Genomic DNA, 8,851 nt, shown 5'->3' with positions numbered 1-8,851 from the left:
CTGATGGTCTCTAAGGATTTGCAACATAATTCTAAGATAGTTTGCATGATTATCCTTACTACGAGAGTAGACAAGAATATCATCGATAAAGACTATGACAAACATGTCCAAATACTCTTTAAACACTCTGTTCATCAAGTCTATGAAATCTGCTGGGGAATTTGTTAGTCCGAAGAACATGATTAGAAACTCAAAATGACTATATATGGTCCTGAAAGTTGTCTTTGGAATATCACATTCCCTTATTTTAAGCTAATGATAGCCGAATCTAAGGTCTATCTTTGAGAAATAACTGGCATCTTAGAGTTGATCAAATAAGTCATTGATTCTAGGAAGAGGGTATTTGTTTTTGACTGTAGCTTTATTCAACTAACGATAGTCAATGTACATATGCAAAGAACCATCTTTTTTTCATACGAATAGGATGGGAGAGCCCCATGGAGAAATACTAGGCCTTATAAAACCTATATCTAAAAGATATTTAAGTTACTTCTTCAACTCCTTAAGCTTGGTGGGATCCATACGATATGGATGTATAGGAATGGGCTGAGTATTTGGAAGAAGGTCAATACCAAATTCTATTTCCCTATCAAGAGGTACCCCTAGCAAATCCTTGGGAAAGACATTTGGAAACTCATTAACTACACAGACTGATTGAACTGTTGGAGCCTCAGACTTAGTGTCTTTAACTCGAACAAAATAATAGATACACCCTTTGGAGATCAACTTTTGGGATTTAAGATAAGATATGAAATGTCTTTTGGGAGACACTGAATTACTTGACCACTTAAAAATTGGATCATCTGGAAATTGAAACTTTACCACTCAGGTACGACAATCTATAGAGGCATAACAAGAATAGAGCCAATCCACTCTAAGAAGAAGATCAAAGTCAACTATATCTAACTCTATTAGGTCTGATAACATGACTTTATGAAGGATAGTGACAGGACATTTTCTATAGATCTGTTTAGCAACAACTGACTCATCCACTGGGGTAGACACCAAGAAAGGCTCCAGGATCTTTTCAGAACTTATCTCAAAATTTACTACAACTAATGGGGTCACATAAGAGAAACTCAACCTAGGGTCTAATAATACTTAAAAATCAAGGTAAAAGACACGAAGAATACCAGTAACAACATCTGGTGAATCCTCCTGCTCCTGATGGGATGGTAAAGTATAAAATTAATTTTGGCGTTGATCGCCACCGATACTGTATGATACGCCCTGAGAAGGAACTGGGCGACCTACATGAACTGGTGCACTAGTAGTCTGAGTCTAGGGATGGTCATCTCTATGTCTCTTCTTAGCATGCAGATAATCTCTAATTCTATTACCCGACTTGCCACAGCTAAAACAACCCTTCTATCCAGCCAAGCACTCACCGAGATGATTCCTACCACACTTAGCACAATGAGGGTAATGGGGTCTTCCACTTACACTATTCTAAGATCTGGACATAGAAGACTTACCCCACTATTCCTACCTAGCTCTGGGAACGAGAGCACTAGATGAAGATGGTGCTAGCATAGATGAACAATTCTGGAACTACGAACGATTTCCTCCTTGAGATCTCTTCTGGCCATACTCAAACTATCCTACCCTATTCTTCTTATTATTTATATCTCTTACCTTCCACTTCTCTACCTCAATCTATTTAGCATGCATCATCAATCTAGCAAGATCCATGTCTCTAATAAGCATGACAGTCCTACACTCCTTAACTACAAAGAAAGACACTCCAGTAACAAACTTACTCTTACTAGCCCTGTGATCAACCATCGTATTAGGGGCATACTTAGACAACTAATTAAACTTAAGGCAGTACTCTTTCACTGTCATCGAGCCCTGCCTCAAATTCATAAACTCCTCTATTTTAGATTTTCTCATCTCACATGGTAAGAACCTATCTAAAAGAGCATCCTGAAACACCAGCCAACTCATAGGAACAACATTCTCACCTCTACCATTTTTCTACATCACTACCCAATCATATGCTATATCCTTGAATCTATCACTACCCAATCATACGCTATATCCTTGAATCTATAAGATACTAACTCTACACTCTCCTCCTCAAAAACATGCATAATCTGGGTGATCTTCTTCACCTCATCTAAATAAAGTTGTGGGTCCTCACCTTCTTTTGACCCAAAGAACTCTGGCGGATTCATTCTCATAAAGTCTCTAATTTTAGCTGCTGCTAAATCCCCGTTCTGCTAGAGTTGGGTTGTAGTCTAATTCTGATGATTGCCCTAAATATTGGCAGGGCCTAAAAGGCATCCCTAAACTTAGCATGGATACATTCTCATTCAAAGAATTTGTGGGTTGGGGTGGCTGGTTATCATTTTTGTGGGCATTATCTTGATGAGAAGGCATATTTAATTGTCACATAAGAGTACGAGTTAAAAGTAAATATAGCTACTATAAGCACGATAGATCATGAAAGAAAGAGATGATTTCCTAAGGACATCCCGTAGCCTCTTTCTCATAAATGTGGCGTGCTTCATACCTATGATCAAGACTCTATGTAACGCGGCTTGTCAAACTCTATGTAACGCGGCTTTTCTGACTCTTAAAAACCTTAGGCTTTGATACCAAGTTTATAATACCCTAAAATTTGATCCGGAGATGTGACACAGTGCTCAAGACTATGAGTAGCCTTCAGCTAACCCTGTCTACCTTCTACTAGATATAAATCTCATAATCAAGGTAATTTCATACTAAATGTAGAAATTATCTGAAATAACTAAGAATAATCTGAATATAATGTATGAAAAATCAATACTGAATAAGCTAAATCACAACTAGTAGTCTGACAAGCCTCTACTACTAACATCTAGAGAGTCACTGGGACAAACCCCCAGTTAACTCGAATTGTCTAAAAAGAACACTAAATCATGTAAAATGATAAGCTGCAAAATTTGAGTGAACAAGTCCCCAAACTATGAGGACTCACCAACTATAGGATGTAGATGGAGATGCTAGGACTACTCACGCTGCTGATACTGAGAACCTAAACCTACATTATGAGACAATGTAGCATATAAACATATGTGTGGATCAGTACTTTGAGGATGTGCTGAGTATATGGGGGTGAAATGCATAAGTAGGATATCATCACATTATCATAATTTATAAAATAATGCATGCTAAATGTAAATGACTCACATAAGCTGGAATATCTGAAAAACTGAAATCATGAATAATAAATCAATCATACTTTATAAATCTAGTGAGTTATAACATTTTATTCTGAAAGCTATTCTAATATTCTATTTGTAAATCATACTATCTAAGTGTAGAAAGAGCTCACTTCTGAAATCTAAAATCTAAAAGTTAAAGTCTGTAACTGTTATCTTTCTGTAAAGCATAATCTGAGTAAAATTTGTGAGCCTCTACACTTAGTTTTTTAAAAGCTTTTTTGTAAATCTTTTCTGTTAGGCTTTACTATTAGGGAAAAATTATTCTGCAAGGGAGGTTCTTCTAACTGACATAAATCATATGAGCTACATGGAGTCCAACATCTCGTCCTCCTAAGAAAGAAACCTCACGTTAGGGAGAGGTGTCATATTCTTGCCATAGAGTATAACCTCAGCTTAAGTGATCACTATCTCAACCCACTATGGGCTATTTAATCTCAAATCTATAATGGCACATATTTTTGAGGTATGAAACCTTGGAATCATACCCAACTCGGTGCTAAATACTATTCCCTTTTTTTTGGTACGCTCATCTTGTTGGAAATCCACTTTAAAACTAGTATAAGGGTTTATTATGAAACCAGTTATGCATTTATCTGAATCAATCTTTAAATGAAGCTATTTATCTTTCTATAATCTATATTAAATTTTTAAAGTGAATTCCAAAATTCATTTGGTGATTGAAAGATTAAAGCTTTATTGGAAATCTATAAATAATCTGATAATAGGATGCTTAAAGCATCATCTTTCTTGAAATAATAATATTCCATCTTAGGTAACAACCCATGCTTCAATCTCATGTCAAAACATCATAATAATCATGCTTGATAATGAAAACAATGATAATTCATCTCAAAATCTGTAATTTACTGCAATAGGCATAAAAATATGAAAATAGATATGCAATTCATCTTTAGAATATCTCAGAACTCATAACTTTGCAAATAGCAATAATGGGTATGAACCCTAATTCAAAACTCATGTAATATCATTCAAAAATCATATGATATCAACAATAACAACAACAAACCCAGTGTATTAAAAAATCATATGAATTTAATGTAAAAGCTTGGTTTTGGGTAAAAGGATGGAAGAAGATCCTTGTTCATAAACCCCACATACCTTGATTGATGATTAGGTGGATAAACTTGAATTATTGATTCCTATTTGAGTTCTTGGAGATGGATTCTTGACTATCTTACCTAAGGAATCCTCAATCTTAAGCTTTCTTGGAGAATCAATGGAGGATTTTGATTTCTTGGAGAAAAAGCTTTGGAGTTTTAGGGTTTTTCTTTGAGAGATAATGGATGAAATTGGGCATAAAGTGCTTAGAATGGGTTGAATCCCTTGTTTTAGACGAATTGAGGCCTTGGAAATTGACCAAAATTCCCTCTTTAAACTTTCAGATAGAACTAAAAATGTAACTTTTTTTCCGATTTGGGTGGCCACCGCGACGTACCACAATCGCGGTGGCTCACTAGAAATAGGACAATTGGGAACTGGGCTGACTCCGTGATGCGCTACATCGTGATGCCCCTTTGGAATGACATTTTGTCTACTGGAGCGACACGCCAATATTGCGTTGGGCTACTTGAAATTAAAAACTAGGAAATTAACCCTCCCGCGATGCACCAATATCGCATCGGTCTACTGGAATGGGACAATTGGGAATTTAGCCTTCTCTGTGACACGTGGCTATCACGGAGGGCCAATGGAATTTGACAATCATTATTTTACCCACCTCCGCAATTCTCCAAATGCCCAGGTAGCATACTGCCAACTTAAAAATGCTTTAACTCCTCAACCGAGTATTGAAATTGGAAAAATTTGGTACGATGGAAAGCTTATTCAATTTACCACATAATGGGAGGTCTAAATCTGGAAAATTCCACATGAAATAAATATTATTTCTTTTGAAAGATATTTTTTAACATTCTAGGAAAATATTTAAGCTAGGAAAAGTGCGGGGTATTACATACTTGAAGGTAAAGAAAAGATAAATACACGATACATAAATGCATAATGTGAAACACAAAATATGCAAATGGAATGTAGTGTGATGTATGATGAAGTGAAATAGTTGAAAGCCATCGCCTGACTTTCTGTATACATCTATCGAGCCTTACTGCTCCCAAAATAGGACCCATTAGAGGTTTGCAACTCGTATACCATCTCAAGTTTCCATCAACCTCAATTTCATGTTTTCATCTACCCGACCATTACATTCCTTGGTCTAGGCATTTTAAAAATATCTCATTTTCTTTTAAAAATAAATATTCTTCAATAATACCAATATCTCCTAAATATGTACGTATACAATGAGGATATAATGCTCACTATCAATCAGTATGAAGATATCCATTCCATTCGATACGTATACAAATGAGCTAAGAAATTAACTCAATATGTCAATAACCATGATATCAGTTCTAGTTGGGTGCCATTAGAATAAACATGCATGTAAGAAAGACATCATTAATATCATATCAACCCATAACTTGGAAATTTCTATCATAAAAAGGCAAACAATGATCAATAAGGCCATAATATCAATTCAAGCCCCTGCACAGGCATCACATTAAAAATTAAGATAGTCAAATGCACACATAAAGCCAATGATATCAAATAAATCTCCACATGGGCAATGCACAGTAAATAATATCATAAGCCAATAACATTAGAAAATAGGCCCTCATATGGGCATCACGCAATATATAATAACTCAAAAATCATACCCCATAGTTATTTTTCCCAATCCATAACGTGGTTTACTTATTTATTAATCACCCAACCCAATTTGAAGAAAGTTAAGCCATAACGTATCTCAAAATAACAACATCCAAACCTAAAGTCCTTCAGCACAGAGCCTTTTCCTTTTGAACAACCTTAAAATCAACTACAACATACAAATATAGCATCTACACATTTAAAAAAAGGTAATGATACCGGTATTATCCTTATTTAAGTTGGTCTAAAATAGGTTTGAAAAATATGTTAAAAAATGAAAAAAGTAAAATTGGAATTTTATTTTAGAAACATATTTTCCAAAGTTAAAGGAATCTATAGTTGAAAACCCATATGAAAATTAGTTAAAACAAGGTCCAAATCAAAGAAAAATTATTTTAAGCTTTTCTAGAAAAATCCTCAAAAATCCCATGTTGAAACCAAGATAAAAGAGTGTTTTGATAATATAAATCAATGTAAAGTAGTGAAAATAAGGTTTTGGAGTTAACCCAAGCTCAAATGGTGATGAAAATCCTAAAAATCTCCTAAACCCAAAGCAAAAGGTCAAAATATAGTGACAAATCGAAAAAATGAAGTATTTATACTGTTCTATGAATAGTACCTCAAAAATTCGGTCAACCCTTTACATTTGCGAGAGTCAACTTTGACTAGACAATAAAATTGCCCTTTACGTTCGTGGCCAGGGATTTGCATTCATGAAGGCCGATAAATCAAAGCTTTATAGTCATGACAGCCTTGTTGAATTTGCGATGAAAGGAGACTTCCTTCTCCGCATTCACAGTCAGAGGCCTGTGTTTGAAGAAGGATTTGGCATGGACCAGATATCAGCAAACCAACTGAGTTTACATGCCTTCGAAACCTTTGAATGGATCTTCCAAATTTGTGCGGGATCCCATAGAAACAAACCATATATGATACTAGGCTATTTTCTACATTTGGACTTAATGGCGACATCAAATTTTCATAGAATTTTTAATAAATTAACCCCCGGAACACCGTTTAGTTAAATTTTCAAATAAAGGGTCTAAACACAAAATAATAGTTCTAAATTTAAACCAACCTCGCCACTATTGCACCTTATTTTTCTCGTGAAAAGGGAGATTTGATGTAAGAACTCTTTTAGGATGATTTTATAGAGAAGAGTCGCCTCCTAACAAATTAAGGTGCATTAGGGTATCATGCTACAACTAATTGCAAATATTTTATTATTTATTCATCTGCGTCAATAGAAATTCAGATAAGAATTTAAATTACCTCGCAAGAAAGGTGTTAAGTACCTTTCGAGGACTACAAATGTAGGTTCTGATTGATTTCATATATTATGTGGCGATTTTATGTGATAAGCAAAGGTCAATTATTTTTATTAAATTAATATAAAATAAGTGTTTAAACATGAAATAATAAATAAACTAGACGTGCAATTCAGTCATTATCTAATTAGCAATTATCTAAGCTATAAAGTAATAAAATGCATAATTAAGTAAAAAAATGCTAATTGAATAAGCGAGAAGATAAAAAGGACACAATTTACAGCCAAGATATTTAACAATTTCTTAAACTACCCCAAAACAAAAGAGACATTAAAAAAAAAAGAAAATAAGTAAAATATAATCGAAGTTTAACATATTTGGATAAGAATTAGATTTATCATATTCGGATAAGCACCTAGCTTATTAACTGGTGATAATGTCTTATGTTGCTTTGTCATATTCTTCTCAAGTAAACTTTTATCATTTCTATCTATGTACCCACCCTACCTAGTTTGGTTATTAAGTTATTATTAAACCTAAAATCAAACTAAAAAAAAATGATAAAACTAACATTCCTTAAAATGCCTATCCGTCCCAACATAAAGTCCAAGAGAAATTGGACTTGCTATTTTGAATATGAGTCTAGACAAAAAAAAAGCTAGACTGGTTAATTAGACTTGGGATTAGCATCAAACAAAACAAATAGGACTTTGACAATTAGAAACAGAAGTCACAGATAAGCCTCTTAATTTATTAAGGTTGTTTTGGGTGATGGAACATGCTAAATAATTAACAATTTCATATGATTAAAACCTGTAGGCATGATATGTAATGGTTCCTTCCTACATAGTCTCATAATTATTTATTATATAAACAGTGTTTGATATACTTTATTACGAACCGAATTAATAAGAAATGAACATGAAAATATATATCTAGATAAAAAATAGGTGCTTCCTCAACACTTTCCCCAATCCAGAAAAACTCTTCATGTCTTGAACTCATGATCAGATTCCTGTCAATAGAAAGGAAAACAAACACACACTCATGCACATATAGCACATGACAAAAAACACATACCAATGGCCATCCGTGTCAATGAACATAGAACATGTAGTGCGATAAGGGCTAGAATTTGGGTTTATTAATAATATTATATAGGAGCACACTCATATTAATTTACCTAACTATAATACAAGATTAACAAGCAAGGAAACAGAAATAAAGTGGTTTCACATTTCGAGAGAAACAAAAAATAATTTTAAGACTAAAGTTGGCTCCAATGAAATTCAAACCACTGCAAAGTTCAAATAAAATATACTAGACAACATACCTTAGGCTTCCCTAGAATATAGTTAACAACAAGACAATACTAATAAGTTTCAAAAAAACTGATACTTGAGCAACAACAATGGGGACTTGTGAGTAACCCATGACAGAAAATGGCCAAGTAGAGAAGAATCTAAAAGTTTTTAAGTGTCAGAGAGAATAGTGCTTCAACAACAATCCCTCTAATAAGGAAAAGAGACTGTTTATACAAAGGAGAGGTGTAGTCATGCACAACATTAAAAGAAAACAAGAATATTCTTAATCAAAGAAGTTCATTTTCCTTATGATCTAAATCAATTAAGAGGAGGTAAATATGCTAAA

Source organism: Capsicum annuum, chromosome 9 (assembly GCF_002878395.1).
Source record: "Capsicum annuum cultivar UCD-10X-F1 chromosome 9, UCD10Xv1.1, whole genome shotgun sequence".
Classification (NCBI taxonomy): Eukaryota; Viridiplantae; Streptophyta; class Magnoliopsida; order Solanales; family Solanaceae; genus Capsicum; species Capsicum annuum.
Note: the sequence above shows the minus strand (reverse complement) of the source record.